Consider the following 25,361-nt stretch of genomic DNA (forward strand, 5'->3'; position numbering starts at 1 on the left):
ATTGTTCCTTATCTAAGGTGTCCTAGAAGCCATCTAACTGCACATTCTGCCACAATAGTTTTATTTTTCCCAAAATCCAAAACATCACTTCTATTATGTTATTTCTGTGCTCATCAGCTATCAATGACCATAGTTTGCTTACTTATAAAAATCAAAAATTTTTATATTGACATGTTAGGCTGTTTGCAGTCTTTGCCCATTGTTTGCCTTTGGCTACTTACCAGTAAGAAACTAATGATTCAGGTGGCACCGGGATGGATCAGTTAGTTGGGCGTCTGCCTCTTGATTTCAGCTCGGGTCATGATCTCAGGGTCCTGGGATGGAGCCTCGTGTCAGGCTCCCTGCTCGTCAGGGAGTCTGCTTGTCTCTCTGCCTCTGCCCCTACCCCCTTTTTCTCTCTCACTTTCTCTTTCTCAAATAAATAAATAAAAGATTTTTAAAAATAAAAATAAATAAATATGGCAGGTGAGATTCTGGAGCCTGTGTAGACCCCACTGGACTCACTTATATGAAAATCCTGTCATTTGTAATCCTGCTGACCATAGGTAAACCCCATTAATGTTCATGCAGTTCCCTGCAGTCCTTTTGAAAGCATAGGAGTGTAATACTGAAAAGTTTGGCTTTTGGAGACAAAATGGGCTTAGTTCAATTTCTGACTTTGACATTAACCTTGTGAATTTGAGTAAGTTTTTTTGGGTTTCTTTGTTTTGTTCTATTTTTTAATTTTCTCGAGTCTCAGTTCTCTCAGTGGTAAAATTGGGAGAACAATATTTAACTTGTGACCGAGAACTATTTAATAATACAACTGTTAAGAAGCACTTAGCACTGTGTCTAACTGGTTATAAGGACTCCATAAATGTTAAAGGACTCTGTAAATGCTACAATAAATAAATAAATATTTAAATCAAAATTCATCATTTATCTTTTTAAGATTTAGAGTCACATGGAAAATAGTTTTATATACTCCTTATTCTGCTTAAATTTATAACCTAGTTCAGCCAAGTGTTCAAATGTTTGCACTGCACACTCTCCTAAGAAAATTTACCTTGCCCATAGCCATGTTTATCATATGTGACTGTCTACTATCCCATCCCTCGCCCCCAGCTGATCAGAAGTAGGAAAGGCAACTGGTACAAAGAGGAGTGATCCAGCAGCTGAGCAGTGACCTATGGCCTACTTCAAATAGTTAGGCTGAGCTTTTAGAAGAGGCAACTGAGAAATACTAAGAAACTGGACCAGTTGACAGAGGATCTGCAATGAGAGAAGAAAGGTGTTATGAGACCAGGACAGCCTCAGAGAATAGTTGGTAAAGCAAGAAGACATGTGGGAAGCCCATAGACAGTGAAGAAATGAGAGAAAGAGAAAATGGAGTCCCAAAGCTGTATCTGCCTCCAGCTCTGATTCCATCATTTCCAGAAAGATCTCAGGGGGAATTTTACTTGTAATTTCCAACATGATTCTTAAGTTGGAATAATAAACACTCAGAAATAACTAAAAAATGAGTAACGAAGAGGGTCTTTCCCTGTCACTTAAATGATATGCATTAAAATACGAGAAAGAATGTGGGTTTAGATAGACTGATGGACGGAGCAGCATGTGAAGTCCAGAAACTGATTGCAAGCATATAAAAATTACCATATAATGAAAGTGCATTTTAATTTAGTGAGGACGGGATGGATTTGCCAAAAACAAAAAACAAAAACAAAAAACAAACATGGTATTAAAGTAATTGCCTCATCTTTTTGAAAACTACAAAGCCAGATCTTTACTGCACAATTTTTACCAGCTTTAGTTCCATGGGGGTTAATGATTCACTTCAGAAAAGAAAACCATAAAAGTTTAACATGAACAGGTGATTCTTCCTATATCTTTGGGTGGATGAGAGTTTTCTAAAGACAGTATCAATGGTATAAATTATAAAGGAAAATATAAGGCATTTAACTACATAAAAATTAAAAACATTTGCATGCAAGCAGGATTAGCCAATAAGAGACTAAAATTTGGCATACTGTTGCAACATATGTAACTAACAAAGGATTCGACCTCTTAATATATAAAGGACTCACAAATGATGAAGAAAACACATTAGAAAAATGGGAAACAAATACCGTATTTGCAATAGGGTCTACTTTATGTAGTATACTTTTTTTTTTTTTTTTGCAGCAGTACATCTATATGTATTCCTATGTGTGGGATACCTAAATATGCCTTTTGTAAAAATACATCTTTCTGGAAGACAAAAGAAAATGAGCACATTTTATAGTTAAACAACAATAACTGAAGAGATTTACCCCAAATTGTAAAAAGCATTATAGGATTTTTGTTATATGGGTACTTTGTATTTGCTTCCTTTCTATCTTTCTGTATTTTCCAAATATTCACACGTTTTACTTCTGGAATGAGAAAGGAAAGCTGTAAAAATTAGAAGAAATATGAACAAAGGGATGAATCACAACGTGATGTTTTTCTGCCCTGTTTGGTTTCCTCAGCGTGCTTTCATTTGTGGGGAGCAGAACCTTGGGGACTCTCACTGAACTCTCATGGGGTTTGGGTGTTTTACACAGAGGAGGCTCATTGTGAGGACTGGTTTTGCCAGCCGAGTCTGCCTGCAAAAGGCGTGTTCCTGGGACCAAACAGAGCACAATAAAGAAAGAACGGGAAATAGCCATAGGCTTACAGCACAAAAAAGAGAGAGCATGGCTCCAAGAACTTTCCAGGGCGTTTCCTACTTGACATTTCCTGCCTTGACCTTTTGGTTCTCCACTGCCCTTCACATATACTGGCCCAGAGCTAGATTGAACAGGCGGTTTTTCCCCCCAAACTTAAATTGTAGATTCCTGAGCTCAAGAAGGCAAATTCAAAGACAACTCTGCACAGGGGCACTTGTTTTGTAGAGTTATATGCCCTTGGAATAACTCCCTTGTGACTCAGGAGGGTAGACAGGTAGCTTCTCAGACATGAGCAAGACTTGGATAATGCATGGTCTTTTGTGTGGACAGAGGTACGATATCCTAGAGTGCTCATGCAGACTCATGATCACATCATTCTGCACTTTCTCTTCACTCGTTTCCCTTGATCTGCCTCCAAACATAAAGAGATGTTGTTTTTGCTTTTAACACCGAGGAGAGCCTCAATACTTTTGGTGATGTGGGTCATGGTAGAAGTCAGCAAACATAGTTAGATTTTTATGGCTCTGAGCCCCCCTTTGGGTCCATAATCATCTCTCAACAAGTCCCAGCCACTTCCTGGCCTGTGTTTCAGTCATGCACAATTGCTTGGGTCCTCTGAGCCACTCCTGTGCTTGGAGAGTCTCTGGTCCCTGTCTTGGAACATTGGCTCTGCCTCACCCTCTTCACCTGGTTATTCCCCATGCAAGCCGTGGCTGATCCCTCAGCCTTGTCCAGATTGCTGTGAGCATCCTCTGATTTCCTTGAGCCAAGACTTTGTATTCCTATTGCCTGTTTACTCTCCAGCTCCCTTGCTCCTCGGGTGCCATACAATAACCAGGGGCAGCAGAATAGACTGTGTATGTGGCTGCGCTCTGGCACCAAAACGCTTGGGTTCACATGACTCTTCTCTGACCTTCTATGTTGTTGGCTGTGTGTGTTAGGCAGTAGACTCTAGATTTTACTCTCATTTCTCACTTATAAAGTGTGGATGATGATAATGATGCTTCTCTCATACATTTGGAGTGAGATAAAACATGCGGATGGCTTAGCCTACGTGCCCACTATGTAACCACACTCTGTAAGAGTCAGCAAATATAGTTAGCCAATATTCTTTTCAGTTTATAGCACAGTGCCCACCACGTACAAGCAGCTATTCACATTTCTCTCTTGTCAATCTTCCCCTCCCTAGCTTTCTCTGGCCATGTCAGTCTGTTATGTTCCTAAAACATGCATTCTTCCCTGACACGGGGCCTTTGCACTTGCTGTTCCCCCATGCCTGCTGCACATCTCCCTGATTCTTTCCCTGTGTGGCTGGATTCTGCTCTCCTTTTCTATTTCAGCTCAATCACCACCTCCTCCAGGGGGTTTTGGGACTTACTTTAGGTGAAATAGGTCAACTGATTTCCTGTTTTATCTCCTATCACAGAACTAGATTTATTTGTCCTACCATTTACTTATTTACTTCTATATTGCTTGCCCCTCACACCAGCCTGGAAACCTTCTGGGAGCACAGGCCTTTCTTCTTTTCTTGGTATCCCCAGCCCTGTGCAGTATCTGGCACGATTTTCACTAAATATTTCTTGAAGGACTAAAAGAATAGGTTAATAAAGAGCTTAAAGGAATGCACTCTCTTACAAAATTTATCAAACAAAACAGTTGGAGAACACTGACAAGCTTAGCAGGAAATCCAAGTTCTCCCTGAGTCAGCTGCTAACATAGAAGTAAGTCTGTCTCCATTTTCCCTTATCAAGACCGACAAGACTATGCAAAGTCCTTTGAGCTTCTTAGAGGGGAAGAGCGAGGCGTAAACACAAAAGATAATCTTGTTTCTCTTTATGAATTCGAAATAATTTTTGAAAAGGAACAGGCCCTCTCAAAGCATTATGCCCACACAGTCTTTCCTTTAAGTAGCAAAAAACCCCAAATAGTTTTATGATCTGTAATGTAACGCAGATGTAGAGGGTAAGAATTTGATGGTCAATTAATTTAGAAAATATCCAGGGCCTCACAGAGGTTCAACTTATGGACTTTGAAATTTGACTCATGATTACAATGCCCTTCCCCCTGTTCTTTCCCCCATTCCTAGATATAAAAAGAAAGGAAAGCTTGTAATATTGCTTATGGAATGTTCTAGAGGGATTGTTAAGCCACTCTTCATAAAAACTCTTGGACCAAGTTTTCCTGGCCTTTTCCAGTTGGGACTTTTCCTGAGCATTGAAGTGAAGCAATATTAAACTGGCAGGCTGCTGAGAGCCGATTATTGTGGCGAGTTGAAAGGAAAGGGCTGGCATCTTTGTGCTTCATTAATCTTCGAAGGAAAGAAAGGTCTGGCCACTGGACCAAATGCCCATATGTCAGAGATCGATTTCCTGTTCTTCTGGGTTTGGTCTGAATGCAAAGCAAATGTTTTTGGGAACTCCAGGCAGCTAGGGGGTATGATTCTCTCCCTGATGATCAGGCCCTGATTTCATGAATTAATATCCAGCTCTGAGAAAGCCAAGAGCTATTGAGGCTAAAAGCAATATGGTGCCGAACGCTGTAGGCGCAACTAGTCATCAGTTAGTCAATCAATCAACTAACACACGGTTGTTCAGCTTTCTTGAAACTTAAAATAATTCCCTTCCTCTGTCCGCTTTGCATCCTAAGTTCTCTGTACAAAACTTTAACGCTGTATTTTCCACCTTATTTGAATACAATGTTTTCCTCCAGAGAGAACAAACTACGTAATAGTACTTTTTGAGATATAATTGGCACACCATATAGTTCATCCATTAAAGTGTGCAATTCAGTGGGTTTTATTATATGCACAGTTGTGCAACTCTCACCGTAATCAATCGTGGGATATTTTTATCACCCCTAAAAAGAGCTCCCATACCCTTTGGCTATCATCCCACCAAACTCCACATCATCCCTCCCCAAGCCCTAGGCAATCACATGTCTGCTTTCTGCCTTTATAGATATGCCAAGTCTGGACATTTCATATAAGTAGAATCATGCCATATGTGGTCTTTTGTAACTGGCTGTAATAGCATTTTATTGATGACTCATTTATCTTTGCACCAAGTCCAAAAAAGGTACCTAGTAAACAAAGGTTGTTTGAATGAACAAGTGTGCTTCTCCTATCAATTCACCACCGTGCAATAATTGTATGGAAGGAATAAGACTCAGCAAATCTTGACCACAGGTTATGTCCAATTCAGATGATGAGAAACGATGGATCTAAAATACTAAAATTAGCTGCATTATATGACCAAAGATGCTCAATTAAGCGGTACATACACCTGGAAGAATAAGATGATGTACCATAAGGTGCTGTCTTTGAGTAAGTTTCAAAGAAAAATTGTTTAGTATTACAGATGTGGTTTTGGCTTGATGAAAAAAAGATTCTTTCCTCGGTACTATTACTTGACTCATCAAAACACCTGACCTACGTTCACGTCTACGTGTTTGCTCATCTGGGTCATCTATTTGTACTCCTTTCTATAACATATTTATCACTTATCTTTTTTATTTTTTTGAGAATCATCACAAAGTTTCTATTTTTTCAGTCACTGCTGTGGTCCCTTCTCCTGACCCATGAACAAGGAAACCTATAATTTGATTGGTGAAGACCAGGGAGCCTCCCGGAAGCAGCCCTTCAGTGGCTCCCCAAACTCTTTTCCCTCCTCCTGTTTTCTGATGGGGCCTTGTCCCAATCTAGTCTACAGTTTGCTTAGAGGTGACACATCACTCCTCTCTCCAAAGTAGGAGTTCCAGTTTCCGACAGTTCCTTCTTACTCAGATATTCCATCCTTCTGCCAGCCCCAAATGTTTAAAACAGACAAATCTCTCTCTTTTTTTTCTTTCATACCGTCTTTTTAACTCCTATTTCAATGAAACCATGCATGCTAAGAACCGTATTTGATTCCTCCCTGTCTTCATAGTCTATGCCCAATTGATGATCAAAGTCTGGTAATGTTTTGCCATGGCTTGTATTTGACCACTTATTCACATTTGCTCACCTCCAGTGACCTGGTTACAAAATACAGATAACTATTTCCAACCCCACAAAGGAAATGGTGAGGGAGAAAAAGTCTCGGGCATCCAGTTCTTTCCTTTAAAAGAGAGCATCCACATTCCTAAGCAGCATCCTCGACTCTGGCATCTGCCTGAGGGTGGCTCTGTGGCTTTGGAAAAGTAATGTAACTTCTCTGCATCTTTGTACAACAGAGACATCTTATATTAATAATAAGATGGGGTAGTAGGGGTTAGATGAGATGCTCAATGGGAAGTGCTTGGAAGGATGCTTGGAGCAGAGGTAAGGACTCAGAAAATGCTGCCCCTTGGTAGACATATACATTTTGTGCGTGCCTCACTTTGTCAGAAGTGGGGGAGCCCAAGGTTCCCTTTATGGGATATTCTATGCACAGATATGTAGGCAGGTGACCACCACCCACACTCTCATCATCATGAATTTACCCAGGTGTACGATTTTTGGCTCCTTTTTTTGCTCTGGATATTAAGGGAGTGGTGGGTTTTGGTGGCTATGACCTTCTCTGAGATTATCGTTAATGAAAAGTCAAATATTTATAAGGATTTAATGGTATTCCTTGCTTTCAATTTTTTTTAAAGGATAAAATTTGAAGTTTGCTATGACACAGGGAGTCTTGACTGATGCTGAATGAGCATCAGTCAGCCACTTGAAACTGTCAGACCTACTTTGCATTAAGCCAATTTCTAGCTTAAGAACCAACCTTGAACTTCCACAGGGATGTGAAGACATGGCCATGTGCTAAATCATCCCATGGCACTGCAGTATGTCTCACACCAACTCTCTCCCCCTTTTCCTGTCTGTAAGGGAAGTATACCTTTTAATCATGCACCCTATTCACCATTAAAGCTCTGAGAGATTTTTGACTCTTTTCAAAGGAATGTGTCATAGGCTCAGGGGCCATGCCCATAAGGGGTTCCAGAAAGGATGTGAGCAGGGGAAGCGTGGTTTTCATAAATGCACAGCTTCTCCAGGGACCTACATTCAAGATTCCTGAACTCACTTATGTTCATAACGTCTGGTATGTTTGATACAAGAAATCAGAGTCATTGCCTACCTAACTTGGGGAAAAAAAAAAATCTCATTATCTTTGAATAAAATCAAACTGTATTTATTCTGGTATGTAGCCATCTCCAAAATGCATTTTCTTTGGCTGTTGATTTTACACATGTTCACAAGGAAAATCTAAAAAGCCCATTCAGCAGGATCGCAAATGTGGGTTAAGGAGAGTCCCTATAAAATTTTCCGAAAAGGGCCAATTCGCTATTGGACTCTCAAATCCTTCCTCCACTGTGAATATCAGTTACAAATGCATTGAGAAGCCTCATGGTTTTACCATCTTCTCCTAACACAAACAGCCAACATAATCACACAGAGATTTGTGCAGGCACATTGCAATCTGCAGGCCTTTGGCTCTCCTGGGGCAAAAAGCCGCCTTCCTCTGAAGCAACAGTACATTCTCTTTGCCGGAGGTTTGGGCAGCAAGCAGTTCTCGCTAAGGCGGTGAGGTTGTAGATATGAGACTTCCCCACTCTGTGTTCCAAATGGCAAGGAGGTGGCAATCATTAAAAAGAGATCACTGCTAATAGCATATTTAGAAAATTCAGCCAACAGCCTGGTTTCTTTTTTTAGCCCTCATGAAAGAGTAATATAAACCAGCCCAACAGCATTGGAACTTTGTGCTTTAAAATGGTGCCAGCTACTCCCCAACAGCAGCTCAAGAAAGAGGGTAAGTGTTGATTTAAGAGAACTATTCCTTTGTACACTTTCCTCTTCTTTTAATATTTTGATGAGTGTTTACTGATTGTCCGCTACGGACCAGATACTAGTGTGCAGATGCCATGGAACCTACCCCCAAAGAGCGAATGGTCTAGTGTGGCAAACAGAAGGACAGTGCTTCTTAAAGACATGAAGAAACATTTAATCTGACTGTGAGGGGGTCAAGGTTGACTTGCGAGGGTAAGTGCCATCTCAGCTGAGACTTGTAATATGATGAGGAGAGAAGCAGAAAGAAAGAACATTCTAGGTGCCAGGAAAGCTTGTGCCTAAATTGGTATGTGAGAGAGAGTCTGGTACATTTGGAGAAACTAGACTAAGGGAAAGAGAAGAGGGGAGCAGTCTCATACAGGTCCTATTGAGCCATGTTAAGGAATCTAGGGTCTGTTTGTGTGTGTGCTGGCAGGGAGGGTGGCATGGGGCCGTGTAATTTACTAGATCAGCATTTCAGACAAAGCACTGTGACTGAAGTGTATAGAATGGATGGGAAGGTTCAGGACTGTGAGCAGGGATGTCAGTGGGAGGCTGGCATCCAAATCTATGTAGGAAGATGGTTGTATGAACTAAAGTAGCCTCAGTGGTCATGAATAGACATCTACAGAGTCCAAAGTGTCCAATAGTATTGCCAGATGTTGACAGCATCCTAGTTGCAAGAAGATTCCTCTGTGGAAGTTGGGCCCATACTATTGATGGGGTTGCTGAGATCTAGAACATATGTATGACCAGGCATGCATTTTTCTGAATGATCATATCCAAGTATGAGTTGGTCAGGTCTGCTTTGTGTGCCCTACATGGAAAAAAGTGACCAGACTTTAAGGTAGTTGAGATTTGGAAGATACCAGAAGCCTTCAGCTATTTATCTTTCTATCAATATCAAACATCCTAGAATACTATGACTTTAAAAGTTGGGTAGAATTAGCTTTCCAAGCGTGGTTTTTTTTTTTTTCCAAATTGTTTGGGTTATTGTAGGTCTTTCTTGCTTCCGTAGGGGTTTTAGAATGAGCTTGTCAATTAGAAAAAAAAAATTACTGCTAAGAGTTTCATTGTAAATGCCTGATGGCAAATAATAAGGTTTCCAAGTATGCAAAGATTAAGAAAATTCGCCTTTCATGTACCGTTCTGAGGAAATTATTTGAGGATTTACACCAGCAAAAATAGAGAGAGATCAAAGGGAGGAAATGGTGGAATGCAGGAAACGTTGATAGACCCCAGTGGTATCCATGAAGCCTAGAGAGCATCTGGTCTAGATTGTAGCAAGAGGTCAGGGGGTGGATGAGTGTCCCCAAGAAGAAAGCAGATTCCATGCAGGAGTAGACCACATAATGGAAAGGCTGAAATATTTTGAAGATAGAGTGGGGCACACTACACATACTAAAGCAAGAAAAAAGAAAGGCACACAAGGCAAGGTGGGGGGAAAACAATGAGAGAAATCTAAGGTCAGAATAGAAAACAAAAATTGAAAAGAACATTTTTAAAAAGCTGTTGTTAGAGCATAAGAGAAGAAAATTCATCTAACCTCGATTCAAAAAGTACTCTACTTTAAGCGGTCCAGAGACAATCATGTTGAAACAGTAAAGGAAGAAACGTGATACTTACTCATGACCAGGCTAAGCAGTAAAGAATAACTAACATATAATGAGTCTTTGCTGTGTGCTGTGAGCCAGTGTTATAATCTTCACAGCAACCCTGAAGATAGGTATTACTTCCCTCCTTTTAGAGATGAAGAACAAAGGCAAAAAGAAGTTAAGTGACTTGACCAAGATCACAAAGCCAGTAAGTGATTGAGCAAGACTCTTATTAACATTATTATATGTTGTCACTGTTAAGAAGTATAAAATTTATGACAATAATATAGTATATGTTATATATAAGTATATAATAATGATATAATAAATAATATATATACATATAACATTCTAGAATAGAATGTTAATGCTATCAATCTCACTATATACAAACATATAAACAGTTAATGGAAGTCGGTAGGTAGGATGGAGGAAAGGTGGAAGAGAGAATAAGGAGGGTAATAGTCTCATCTTATGTAATAGGCAATAAGGAAACAATGTCTAAAATTGATGAACCAGGGGTGCCTGAGTGGTGCAATCAGCTGGACACCTGGCTCTTGGTTTTGGCTCAGGTTGTGATCTCAAGGTCATGAGATCGAGCCTCACGTCAGGCTCCATGCTCAGCATGAAACTGCCTGAGTTTCTCTCTCCCTTTCCCTCAGCAGCCCTCTCTCTCTAAAAATAAATTTAAGGACCTTTAAAAGAAAATATAAAATAAAACAAAATTGATGAACCAGACATAGAGGTATCAACATTTGTTCCAAATTATAAATACAACCAATGGAAAAAAACATTCATAATTATGAACTACCCAAAGTGAGAAACATGGGGAAGGGGAAATATGAGAGATGTACAAGCAAACTAAATCTCCAGTTCTCATAAAATAAAATTAAGGAATGGTTTATAAAATGGGTAGATCAAGCAATTATTGTATAAGTGTATTATATAGCTTAACTCTTAACTTTCAAGATGCAGCAAAATTACCTTCTAGACATTAAAATTAATACCATTGCATGAGTCCCACCCCCAGGAGTCCAGACCAATTAAAGTTAGGGAAAGGTCAGTATGGAGAAATTTAGAGGATTCCTGAGTAATTTTTTTTTTTTTTTTTTTTTTTTTTTGAGAGAGGGATTGTGTGCAGGCTGGGGAAAGGGCAGAGAAAGAGGGAGAGAGATAATCTCCAGCAGACTCCCTGCTGAGCACAGAGCCCAAAGTAGGGCTTGATCTCATGCCCCTGAAATCATGACCTGAGCCAAAATCAAAACTTGGATGCTTAACTAACTGAGCCACCCAGGTGCCCACCCCTCATCTTCTTGAGTAATTTTTAATGTGAAGTCAGAAATGAGAAACTCTGATTTAAAGACAGAAAGATCCATCAGAAATATCAAAAACAGAAACTGATAAAAGTGCTCACATCTAGCAAGTAGGATTTGAGTTGAGAAAGATCGCAGTGGGAGACTTTATGCTTTTTAGAATAGAACTATCTGCATCATTAGATTTCATTATGTGCATAGCCTTACTTTGTAAATATCAACAAGACACATACAATAACAAAATAAATAACTGGTAAAATAATAATTACATTTATATAGTAGATTACAAAAGAACCAGAAAAAAGAAAAGCATCCAGGCTTGTGAGAAACATTTTCCACAAGTATGAATCAAAATGAAAACAGTGGCCATCTCAGGGCTATACTATCAAGTTTTATACCATTGTTTGCCTGCTTATTTACATTCTCTAAATCTCTCATGAAAATGTTCATGTGCAGCCTGTGGTGATCCTGTTTCTTGGGGCACCTGGGTGGCTCAGTCAGTGGTTGAGCATTTGTCTTAGGCTCAGGGCATGACCCCGGAGTCCTGGGATCGAGTCCCGATGGGGCTCCCCACAGGGAGCCTGCTTCTCCCTCTGCCTGTGTCTCTGCCTCTCTCTCAAGAATAAATAAATAAAATCTTTTTTAAAATCCTGTTTCTTATATTTTTAAAGAAGACATGACACATTACATCTCAGAGAATATGCCAGTGAACCTGTAGAGGCATAGGTTTCTCAACCTGAGAAAGAATTACTTAGTGACTCTAAACTCATAGGCTGTGAAAATAGCTTCTCACTATAAATTATCAGCACAGCATGTTTGTTCAAAGTAATTGAATGATAGAATATTGCCATGAGACTCCTAAATTTGAATCCCCAAAGCTAAGAAAAGCGTAACAAATCCCACAGATCCTCAGTCCTAAATCAAAGTGCAAGGACCACCAACAGATTGCGGATTTGGTGCTGCCAGCATTAGCTCGTCACCCAATCTGAGGGTGGGAGAAAAGTTGACACAGAGGAAATTGCTTTGGAGAGAATGGTGGAAGTGGTGGCAATTAGCCTCCTTGCTTTCCTCCTTCATCAACTTGGGGAGGAGGAGGGTGTCTCCCCTGCTCCCCAAGGCAAGTAAAAATCCTTGAAGACTCAGATATATGTTCTCTGACATTAGAGACAAAGAGTCTAGTGTGTGACACAGGCCCAAGAAAACGTAGCTGACAGAAAAGGGAGATGAAGTCACGCTTGGGGAGGGGGGTGGTTTGCATTTCCACTGGTGGCAAAAAAAATGGGTTTTCCTTGGGATGAGATATGGATGTAATGAAAGGGAGCCACCCTAGTGTCATCTTTCAAAGGGTTCCCATCCAAGAAGATGTCTGGAATGGGGGAGGAACTCCAACACAGAGTTGGATTACATGAATCCCAGTCTGTCTAACCCTACTGGAATCATAGAAACCACAGCTGGAAGACCCCAGAAGAGGATCTGCAGAAGAGTCACACATAAGGCCACATCAAAAGAATCAGTTTGTGGAATCTACCAAGACATGTTGTCAAGGTGCCATGTGAGTCCTTTCTGCCCTCCCTTCATCCCGTCCTCGTTCTGACATTGCAGGACCCAAGAGGAGCTGCTAAGGAATGGGAGGAGCCATGGAGTCAGGAGTCTGTGAAGAAGCAGCCTAGGGGTTTTTAAATTGCTCTGGACTGGAGTTAGATGTTTATTAAGACAGGGTTGGGTTCTCTATTGTATGATAGAGACAAAAAAAGCTGTGGAACCCATGTGAGATGCAAGTTAGGAGTAGGTAGAGAATTTTTCCACAGAACAAGTTTAACAGAATATGGTAAAAAAAAAAAAAAAAAAAAAAAAAAGATTTCAAGCTACAATTCATTGAGTCCAGCTCATTCAGTTGCGAAAATAATGTTCTTGAGTTACTGTTATTAATTTCAGGGTTTTCTTTGCTTTGCTTTTTTTTTTTTATTTTTTTTTTGTGGAGGGCTTAGAATTAACTTGAGAAGTAGCTTGTGTGCACAGAAGGGACTCTTCAGAAGTAGATTCACTTTCTAAAATTAGCATTCAATCCATTATAGTCAAAAAGTTAAAACCCTAGTTCATCCTGGTATTTTTAAATTCTGCTTGTAAATGGTATTATTCTTTTTACTCTCTTAGCAGTTTTACCATTCACTCTTAAGGCTCTTTTGATTAATGCTTGGTCCCAGTTATAAATTTAAATCATTTAATTCCTGTGAACATTTTAGATTGCCTATTTGAATATGATATATTTGACTTCCTTCACTACTTTGTGCAACTTAAACCATCCCTCAGACATCTAATAAGCAAAGATAAATACAATGAGCTTTGAGTTCTCTTAGATATTCCAACCAAGCATATACACTTAGAAAGGTTGAAAGTTAAAATCACGAGTCTTAAGTTAAATATGTAATTCACATTTTAATTTGAGGTTACCAGACTGCCACTCTATTATTTCTTTTTTTAAAAGATTTTTTTTATTTATTTATTTATTTATTTATTTATTTATTTATTTATTTATTTATTCATGAGAGACACAGAGAGAGAGAGGCAGGGACACAGGCAGAGGGAGAAACAGGCTCCCTGAGGGGAGCCCAATGCGGGACTCACTCCCAGGACCCCGGGATCACGACCTGAGCTGAAGGCAGATGCTCAACCACTGAGCTACCCAGGTGCTCCAGGGCCAAACTTTCTTAAACATCACAAGTTCTTAACACCAAATATTAAAACCAGTGCATTCTTTTACTTGCACATTTGAGTGCTGGGTTCTAACTCTTGGGGGGAGCTTGTAAGGTGCATACCACTAAGGAAGATTTTTACCCTTTGTTGTAACTAATGAGAAATTGAACAAGACATTTCTGATAGGTGGGAGGTCCAGTGTTGTGTGCATTCAGGACAGCTGTTTCTGCCAAGTAAGAACACTGTTATATTAACCCACGGATAATGTAGGGTTACTTTCTCAGCATATTTGGGGGTTGCAAAAAATTTCAGCCAGGATGCTGACTGGATTCTTGGCGGCACCTTTGACGTGGTGCCTTCAACCGTATCGATAATTATTTCACATCAATGACTCTGTAACTCAAAAGAAGTTTTCAGGGAGTGCCAAGACCTCTTGATTCATGTCTCGTGAGTCTCTTAATTCTTTTGTCTACTTTTGGACACCTGCAAGTTGAACTCAGGTTGATTACCTCCTCAGATTTTCTATTGCTTTGGATCTTACATCATGTTGGTGTATTTTCTGTCTACTGCACACCTTTGAACTTGACAGGAGCCTGCAAACTTTCATCATCCCAGACCACCCAATGCTTTTGGATATTAAAATGATAATCAATTGCCTTCTGAATACCTCACATAGCTACAAGGCCATTCTGCTAGCAGTTCCTAACATGAAACTACAAATTTTTAAAAAATGAAGAAAAATGAGTGGAGACCTCACTTGTAGATCTCTGCTGTGATCAGTTCTGTGTTTTTTCTATTTAACATTCTTAGGAATGAGGCCACTCAGGTATTTCTATTTTACAAATGAGGACATTTGAATGTAAAGAGGCTAGCTAATTTATCCCCAAAATAGGTAGACAGTAGCAGAATTAGGGCCCAAACCCAGTTTTAATGGCAAACATCCTGTGTATTATTCTACTGTGCCTCCTTGCCTCTTGTTAAAAGTTCACCAAAGGCAGACTAAAAGAATACATGTTGAAAGAAAATTGGTCAGGATTTTTGAGCTTCATGAAAAAAAAAAAAAAGAAAGAAAAACTGCTTTTAAAAAGGGTGTGTGTTATTTTTGTTAAGTGTTTCTGACCAACTGTGATTCTTCAGGAGCACAAAACGATGCTAAATCCTCTGGTACAAGGCATTGATTATCTATGTAAAGTGGACTCATTAAGGGTTGGTAATGTCCATAGTCAGGAGCACTGGCATTTCTCTCTGCGGTATGTCAAATCTTGTAGGGGGAGACACTCGGGTGGTTCAGTGGTTAAGCATCTGCCTTTGGCTCAGATCAGGGTCCTTCTCCCTCTGCCTGTGCCTCTGCCTCTCCTGTGTCTCTCATGAATAAATAAATAAAATCTTTTAAAAAATATTGTAGAAATTTCTCAAAACAGAGTCACAGAGGCTATGCTCCAAATCCATCCCATGCTATGGGTTGTTGCTGGCTACCGCTACCCACAATGGGACGCAAGAAAATCTGTAAAGCAAAAGCATCATGTCATAGATATGATTTTCAAGCCCTCCTCGCCCCTTCTTCTTAAAAGCAGTAAAACTGTTCCTTTACTCTATAGCTCTTATGTAGGAAGCCAATATTTAAAGAAATAAGAGTAGGGCAGCTCTAAATGCAAGTTAGAGATCTTTCCTCTTCTGCTTCATGCTCCCATGGGGATCTTAAGCACTTTTGCAATGTTCGTGGTTCATGAAGGACTGTTTATATATTTTTAAAAAGATTTTATTTATTTTGAGAGAGAGAGAGAGCACAAGCAGGGGAAGAGGCAGAGGGAGAAGGTGAGGGAACAGGACTCCCCACTGAGCAGGGAGCCTGATGGGCGGTTCAGTCCCATGACCCTGAAAGGGACTCGATATCAGGACCCTGAGATCATGACCTGAGCCGAAGGCAGACACTTAACCGACTGAGCCACCCAGGCATCCCTGAAGGACAGTTTTAATATCACTCTCATGGAAAGAGCATAGCATTTCTCCAGAAAAATCTATAGAGGACACTTCTTAGATTTCTCTCTTTGCCCCAAGGTGGGGAGCCAGAACACAGTGTCTATAGGGGCAGATGTCATTCTGACTCCATCTCTACCATCTGATATTAAAACAATGGTATTATTGTTCTAGCTGCACAGAAGCCTCATGTGATGCTTGCCAGATGGAGCACATCTCGAGCATTTTGTCTAAAGCAAATATGTATTTGTCAGAGAATAATTAGTAAGTATGACTGCTACAGTTGGTCTCTGTGGGAGAGATTTCCCGTCCTCTGTTTTATCTCATGGCTAATGTGGTCTTAGCTCACGCGACGGGAGTTTATCAGAATAAAGCAATTCCGGGAAAGGGGGTGAGTCTAGTTACTCCCTAATTCTGCTTTTCTCACCAGATCTCAATTGGCTCTTGGGCATCAGGAAGAAAAATAATGGAACAGGGAGGAAAGTGTGTCCAGGCCAACCTCGTCGGTTAACGTTGGCTTTCTGGAGACGCAGACTCTGTAATGCTTGAATGCTCAATCCACATGTAATTTATATTATAGTTATTGATTGCTCCTGCTACCTCAGAATTATGGAAACAGACTTGGAAGTCACCAGGAAAAAAGGTAGAGACTATTATTATAGTGCTTACACATCCAATAGTTTGTGGTTTTCCTTTCACATAAACTTGGGACTTGAAACCCAAGGCCAAGCGGGAATCGTAGCCATAAAAAACATGGGCATCTATTTTACTCCCTCAAACCATCTTGAAGAGCTCTGACTATATCATCCACCCCAAACCCCACCCCCCACCCCCAAATTCAACCCCAAATCCCCTTAAAGATTAACAAGCTGACAAACCTTGCTAATGTCAAGGAGAGGAGAACAGCTCCCTGCTAGCTGCCGGAAATGGACTCCAGACTTCCTCTTTCCTCAGCAAAGGACAGTATGTAACTGTTCAAAAATGTGAAGGTTGCTTAAAGCGTGATGACTATTACAGGACAGAGACACAGGCTTCTCCGGGAGCCAGGTAGCAGCATTCAGCCAATGAATCAGCCCCCAGTCGGGCCTGATGTTCAACAACGAGGTGATTTATAATGGGATACTGGGCAGCCGGCGGATACACCTCAGAGGTTGGATAATCCAGACCAGCTGGGCAGACACTGTGACACTTCTCTCCCCCTCCACGTCATCTGCTCCCTGCAGAACGTGGGGAGAGCTTGGAGACAGTGAGCACACAAACATGCCAGTTTATCAAGAACTGGTGCCACCGTATGTCTTTCTGAAACCAGTGTCAGCCCAGAGGAACTATTCCAGCAGGAATTAGACTCAGTGGAACTCTGGAAGTTGTAAGAAAGTCATGGTACATAGAAAGATGATTTCTTCACCTCTTCCTGGGTTTTCCCCCTTCTCTGGTGCGTGTGTTGAGGGATACTCTGGCTGAGTGTACAAAAGAGCATCATTTACATCAACATTTATTTCAAAATTTCTACAGTGTATAATATACTTTGGGCCATAGTAAGTGGATTATTTTAGGTTCTGCAGATATATAATAATATGTTATATTTACTTACCATAAATACACATGGTATTTACTAGCGTAACATTATGCTAGGTATATTTTATTTCTCCAATATTACTATTGGAGAATTATTTTATAATAATCTTATTATATTTTTTCTCCAATAAATTATTATTATTATTTCTCTGATACAGGACACTTATTTCACCAATAAACAGGACACTTAAATACTACACAACTGTTATTCTAAAAATAGATAATGTCCAAAGATGTAATGGTAATATGAGGGGCGATTTTCACAAAGCGGTGAAACACACATATTGTGTTTCCAGAAACATTTGTAGATCTCTTTCTATAGGAAACAAATATGACATTTTACTGTGATCTTATTTTCTTCACTTTAATTGAAACTAAGCCCATGAAACTGAATGAATGTGGGTCAACTGTCAGTAGTCATCATCTCCACCTTGTTTCTTTGTTTTCTGTTCAGGACTACCCTCCTCTTTCTCCTTAACTCTCTTGTTTATAACCAAGCTCTAGGGCAGAAAACTTGTTTTCCTAAACTATACCATGATTTCCTATTCACAATCCTATTCTGTCCTTTGGGAAAGAATGCTCTAAACAGATCAGTCTTTATTTTCATGATAAGTTACGAGGACCAAGTTAAAATGTAGTTTAAACTTTTACAATTAAAATTATATTGCAAAGCCCACGAGCTCATTATGGGGAGCTCATTGGATGAAGAGACCTACCTAGTAAATTCTTTTCAGACCAAACGAGGATCAGGAAGGGCTGAGACTTCTCTTCTGAGATACTAAATGCTTGAAGTCATTGGAGAAATCCATAAAGAGTTTTGAGAGGAAAATTTACTAACCCCCAGATTCCTAGACAAAATGCTATTCATGTGTGAAGATAATGGGAAAAGCTCCCAGATATGCAAATACTCAGAGCATGCAACCCACATACCTATCCAGAAAAATGTTACCCAAAGCTGAACTCAAATGTAATAAGAAACTGTAGCAATTTCTAAAAACTCAAACTCAGTAATGAAGAAGTAGAATAAAAGGCTAGAAGTGAAACCTGAAATTGTTTACATATATAATTAAGACTTAATAAATTTAAAATATAGTTGCAAAGCACTATGGAATTGCCATAAGTGATTTTGAAAGATTAGAAGGCTTTAAAATGAGAAAAAAACATAATAAGCAGCTTCCAAAATCTCATATTACGCATAAAATAGGGAATGGAAAAAAGGAAGGAATTTTATAACTTTCTGAACTGAAGAGAACTAGTAGATACTATTTCCAGTTTAAGGTTGATAATTAAAGAGTTAATGGATGCAATTTTTTTTAATAAAATGAAATTGTAATTGAATTAAAAGTAGGATTTAGATCTTAAAATTCCCTAGAGAAAATAAAGAAACATATAGAGCTCATATAACAAAAGACAGGAAAAGAAAACCAATGTACAAGCCTATAGAGGAAAGAATAAAGCAAGATGGCAAGGAGACAATATACGTAAATTGGAACCTGGCTAAACATTAAAAAACAAAGACCTTGGAACTTGTAGCATAAAAAGAGAGGTTAACTATTCTGTGAATCAGTACACAATGAAAACAAAGGCACCTAGAAAAGTTACATTTGAAGGATATGTAAACATACCAGATAAATGCAAGCAGAAAGAAGCCAAGTATCACAATATTAATATTAGGAAGCATAGAATTCACAACAACATTAATAGTTAAAATATATGAAGATAATTCCACCATGTATTTTATAGTGGAATATTATATGAAGAGTAATATATATATATTATATTTTACCTTTCATATTATGATTTTATCTATGGACTTTATCTATTTTTAGAATAACTATTGTGTAGTATTTAAGTGTCCTGTTTATTGGGGTAATAATATTACATACTGAGCATATTACTATGTCAGTAAATGTCATGTGTATCTATGGTGAGTAAATATATTATTATATATCTACAAAATCCAAAATAATCCACTTACTATGGCCCAAAGTATATTATACACTTTAGAACTTTTGACATATCAATCTATCTATCTATCTATCTATCTATCTAGATATAGATATATTACACACACACACACACACACACACACACACACACACACAGTCAGGACTCTCTACTGGGCTCAGTTCCCAATGCAAATGACCAAATGAGTATACTAGAGAAAATTCTATGTGATGACCAGAACTCACAGGGAATAGAGAGATGTTACCCACTTACACTGAGAGTAGCATGGCAGGTCATGCTAGAAGCAAAGGCAGACAGAGGGGTTGCAAGGAGGGGAATCTCCATCAGGTGAGACCAAACAGGTAAGAAGTTACTGGCTTCCTACTGAAACTGTGTTCATGGTCTATAAAAGAACTACACCCAGGGACAAATGATAAGTAACCAATGATATATATATATAATATATATAATATATATATAATATATAATAACTCACTGCTCATTACAGGGAATTATTTATTAAGGTAAGAAGACAATGGAACATTTTTAAAGCACTGAATGAAAACCTCAGAATTCTATATGCAGTGAAAGTAGCCTTCCAAATGAGGGTGTAATAAAGATGTTTCAGATAAAATAACCAACGAAGGGAATTTGTTACAAGAAGACCCGAATGACAAGATCTACTAAATTATGCTCTTTGGGCTGAAGGGAAATGATACCAGATGCTAAATTACATCTACAGGAAGGTAAAAAGAGCACCAGAAATACTAAATATGTGGGAAAATAAAAGACAACTGACTATAATTACGTAGAAGTAAAATATACGCTGGTAGCACAAAGGAGAGGAAAAATGTAATTACACTATGGTAAGGTTCTTATACTGTATGTGAAGTGGTATATTAATTTTAAGTCCGTTGTGATAAATTAAAAAAAGAACTTTAGAGCCCTTGGGACAACTAAAAATAATGCTAACCAACAGGAAAACAAAGGTATAGCTGAATAATAAAGATAAAATATTAAAAATATGCAATTGATCCCAAATAAGACAGGATAAAAGAAAGAAGAAAAAAAGATGGAACGAACAGACAAAAAATTCATAACATTCAAATTATACTCAATCATATCATTACCTACATTAAATGTAAATGTCTAAGCAGTTCAGTTAATAGGTAGAAATTAGTACTCTCTTTAAATTGCAAAATTCAATTTTGATGCATAAGAGATGCATTTTTGTTTTAAGGCACAGATAGGTTAAATTGAAGGATGGTGAAAAATAATATGCAAATTGTATTCTAAATATGACATATCAAAGTTTGCCAAATGCAACTAAAGCAATGTTTCAAGTGAAATTTATAGATTTAAATGCTTATATTAGAAGAGAGGTGTGGTCTAAAACCACAAATCAAGTTCCATCTTAAGAAATTACGAAAAGTAAGGACGCTTGGTTGGCTCAGTGGTTGAGCCTCTGCCTTCAGCTCAGGGCCTGATCCTGGGCTCCTCCCTCTGCCTGTGTCTTTGCCTCTATCTCTGTGTCTCTCATGAATAAATAAATAAAATCTTTTTTAAAAAAAGAAATTATGTAAAGGAGAATAAATTACAACTTAAATAGGAATGATAGCATAATAAAGAAAAAAATCAACCAAATAGGAAAAATAATAGACAATAATAGAATTCATGCTTGGATCTTTAAAAAGACTAAATAAAATTGATACAATGCCTAGGAACGCTAATCAAGAAAAAAAAAGACACAAATTAAAACCAGAAATGACGGAGGTGATATCATCACAGATCCTATAGACTTTTTAAAAAGATTATGGGGGACTTTACTCACAACTGTATGTTAATAAAATAATTACTCAAATGAAATTAGCACATGCTTTTAAAAACACAATTTACCAAAACTGACTCAGGAAGAAATAGAAAATCCGAATAGTTTCTACTCTTTTAAAGATATTTCATTCATAATGAAATACCATCCCGCCCCCCAGCCCTACCCAAGGAGCTTCAATTGTGTCAAACATTTAAGGAAAAACTACTACCAATTTTACATGAACTCTGAAAATGATAGGAGGAGGGAATGCTTCCCAATTTATTTTATGAGTCTGGCATAACCGGGTGATGGTTGGGATGGGAAGCAACTGTATCTTCTTGGCTTCTTAGTTGTAAATTAATTGACCGTATGTGCCTGGATTTCTTTCTGCATTCTCTGCTCTGTTACATTCATCTATATGTCTGTTTCCATGCCAACAGCTTTGAATATTTAAAATTTTCTCTTTATTTTTTTCCTGTGGTTCCTTCCCTTTTCTTACTAGTAATATTATTTCTCACTTCCCCCCTCCTTTTTGCTTTTGATTAGAATAAGCAAAAGTTTATCAATTTCATTTTTCTTAAAAAGCCAGCCCTTCAATGATTGATTCTATGATTTACTTCTTTCTAATTGCTTTTCTGATTTTAGATGCGTTAGTTTGTTTTTTTTCTCCTGCATTTTGTAGTTTCATGGTCCATTTTCCATCTCATGGAATTCATAATTTCAGTTAGTTTTTCTTATTCTTTTTTGAAGTAAAAGCACTTAATCTATAATTTGCATCTGACTACAGTTTGGACTGCATTCTGAGGTTTTTACGCATAATGTTCTCAGTTTTGTTTTCATCAAATATTCTGCAATTAAAATTTGTATTATCCTCTTTGCAACTATTTATAGGACAATGTTAGGGTCTTTTTTCCCCATTTCTAAGTATTTAGGATTTTGTTTCTATAGTTGTTATAAATTTTATCAATTTCTAGTTTTATTGCATTGTGACCACATAAGATAGCCACACATTCTTTTCCTTCTGGAAATCACTGAAGATTTTTTGTACTGTAGATTATGATCAATTCTCTAAATTCTCCCTGGAGCTTTGTAAAGAATATGTATTCTCTGTTGGTTAAAAAGTTTGACATATCTAGTAAATCAACCTTACTTCTTTTATTATCCAATTACGCATGTTATGTCTACTTGACCGAATGTGGTGTGTTAAAATCATCAACATTCGTATTTCTGTTAATGTTGTCTACACTTAGAAGATTTTTCCTTCATATATTGTAAGGTCATTTCATTTGATAGATCAAGTTTCGTGCAATTATATCTTTATTGAGGTAGATAATTATTATCAAACTGAAATGAGTTATTTCCCCTCTAATACATTTTACCCTTCATTTTATCTTGTTGAATGGTAATGTTGTTTCCTTGTTTTCTTTTTTGCTTAAACTTGCCCTAATACATTCTTATCCATCACACACACACACACACACACACACACACACACACACACACATATATCCTGTGATACTTTGTTTTGGATGTGTTTCTTACACCGCTGGGCTTTTTAAATTAATTTTTTTCCTTTTTTTAAAGATTTATTTATTTAAGAGAAAGAGAGAGTGTGTGAGTGAGGGGAGGGGAGGGGCACAGGGAGAGAGAAAACCTCAAGAAGCCTCCCCGCTGAGTGCAGAGCCCGACTTAGGGTTTGATCCCATGATCCTGAGATCATGACCTAAGCCTAAACCAAGAGTTGGACTCTGAATTGATTGAGCCACCCAAGTGGCCTTTAAATTAATTTAAGTATGCTTTAAAAAAAATTGGTTTTGAAAGAATTTCAGATTACCAGAAGATTTCCCAAAGGTTACAGAAAGCTCCTAGATATTCTCCTCCAGTCGACTTCTGCTATTCTTAACATCCTATACAGCCATGGCATAATCCTGTTAACTAAATTAACAGTTCACTGGGACTTTACTAGTTTTTCCACTGATGTTCTTTTCCTGTTTCTGGTTTCAATTCAGAATATCACATTGCATTCAGTTATAATGTCTCCTTGGTCTCCTCCCACCTAACAGTCTCTTAATCTTCTCATGTTTTTCATGTCAACATCAGAAAAGTACTGTCCAGGTATTTTTAGTAGAATGTCCTCAATTTAGATTTGTCTCCTGTCTTCTCCTGATTAGACTAGAGTTACAGATTTGGGGAGAAAATCTGTTACAGAGGAAGTGGCTCCTCATCACATACTATCAGGAAGCATAAGGTACCATGATTTAGAACTGGTGATATTACTTCACTCACTTATGACGGTGTCTGCTGGGTTTCTCCACTCCAAAATTATTGCTTTCCCTTTCTATGCCAGTCATTAGAACCCATCACTAAATCTGGCTCAAATTCAAGGGGGTAAGGTGGGGATGAATTCTTCCTGGAGGGAGGAATACCAAAATTAGAGGACACATGTTAAAACCACCACAGTTAATTAAATACAATGGGCAGAACTTTGAGGCTGTGCAAATATCCTATTTAAAATACCTTTTGTGTTTGAGGCCCCTGGATGGTGCAATGACCGACTCTTGATTTTGGCTCAGGTTGTGGTCTCGGGATCTCAGGATCATGAGATTAAGCTCAGCAGAGAGCCTGCTTTAGATTCTCTCTCTCTCTGTACTCCCCACTCCCTCCCCCTGCTCTCTCTCTCTCTCTCTCTCTCTCTCAAGTAAATAAGTAAATCATAAGAAAAATACACCTTCTATGTTTCATCCACTGGCTTTAGCATCCATCAGTGGTCTTGCCTGCAATAATTATTACCATGGTGCTCCAATAGTGGTGTTTTCATTCCCTCATTCCTTCTACATTTATTCATTGAAATTTTTTTGTAAGGAATATTTGTTCTTTCTCCAATTACTGATTGATTGATTGATTGACTGACTAATGATTCTTTTTTAATTTTAATTCCAGTGTAGTTCACCTACATGTTATATTAGTTTCAGGTGACAATCTAGTGATTTGACACTTCCATATACTATTCAGTGCTCATCAAGATAAGTGTACTCTTGCGGCATCTGGGCAGCTCAGTGGTTGAGTGTCAGATTGTGGCTCAGATTGTGATCCTGGAGTCCTGGGATCGAGTCCCACGTTGGGCTCCCTGCATGGAGCCTGCTTTTCCCTCTTCCTGTGTCTCGCCTCTCTCTGTCGCTCATGAATAAATAAATTAAAAGATTTTATATATTTATTCATTAGAGACACACAGAGAGACATAGGCTGAGGGAGAAGCAGGTTCCCTTCAGGAAGCCTGATGTGAGACTCGATCCCGGGACTCCAGGATCACGCCCTGGGCCAAAGGCAGGTGCCAAACCACTGAGCCACCCAGGGATCCCCAATACATAAAATCTTTAAGAAAAAAGATAAGTATACTCTTAATCCTCTTCACCTATTTATTCAATCAAGTGTTTATATCAGTGTGGACTTGTGGATATTTATTGTATTCTTAGATTATGATCCAAAGCTAAATACTATTATCATATATTAGGTTGCTCACCTTTTTGCAGCTTGACCACTGGGGTCTCTTTGGGTAACTCTTCTATCTTTTAGATATGCCCGTATCTTTTTTTAAGCTTTTCATTGGGGTTTTTTTCTGGCACTACAAGACCCTCATCTTGTGTTTTCCCTGCTCAGCCTTAGAATCAGCCACTACTGTAGAGAGCCTTGGTCCCTTTCATTGGAGAATAGTACTTAGATACTGCTGTATGCTGAATATTTGGGTCCCCTGCAAATTCATATGTTAAATGCAAATGCCCAGTGTGGTGACATTTGGGTGTGAAATCTTTGGGAAATGATGAGGTCATGAGGGAAGAACCCTTATGCAAGACACCCTGGGGAGTCCGCCCCCTGTCCCTCCTGCCATGTGAGGACACAACAAAAGGATGGCCAGCCGGGAACCAGGGTGAGTTCTCACTGGACCCTGAATCTGCTGGCACCTCAATCTTGGGCTTACCAGCCTCCAGATCATGAGAAATAGGGGTG

The 25,361-nt window shown here is 38.7% G+C and overlaps 1 long non-coding RNA gene across 10 annotated transcripts in view; it reads left to right on the forward strand.

Annotated features, from left to right (window-relative positions):
* The window catches only part of LOC102156000, an 88,567-nt gene that overhangs the window by 47,501 nt on the left and 15,705 nt on the right, over positions 1-25,361 (forward strand). For 9 of the 10 annotated variants that reach the window (XR_005359546.1, XR_005359550.1, XR_005359551.1 and 6 more), the window contains 5 exons: positions 8,332-8,428; positions 10,193-10,248; positions 12,699-12,905; positions 16,199-16,288; positions 16,455-16,667. This is a non-coding gene — a long non-coding RNA (uncharacterized LOC102156000). The remainder of the gene's footprint in view (positions 1-8,331; positions 8,429-10,192; positions 10,249-12,698; positions 12,906-16,198; positions 16,289-16,454; positions 16,668-25,361) is intronic. The other variant, XR_005359547.1, reaches the window with a different exon arrangement.

The sequence above is a fragment of the Canis lupus genome, chromosome 5 (assembly GCF_011100685.1).
Source record: "Canis lupus familiaris isolate Mischka breed German Shepherd chromosome 5, alternate assembly UU_Cfam_GSD_1.0, whole genome shotgun sequence".
In the NCBI taxonomy this organism is placed as follows: Eukaryota; Metazoa; Chordata; class Mammalia; order Carnivora; family Canidae; genus Canis; species Canis lupus.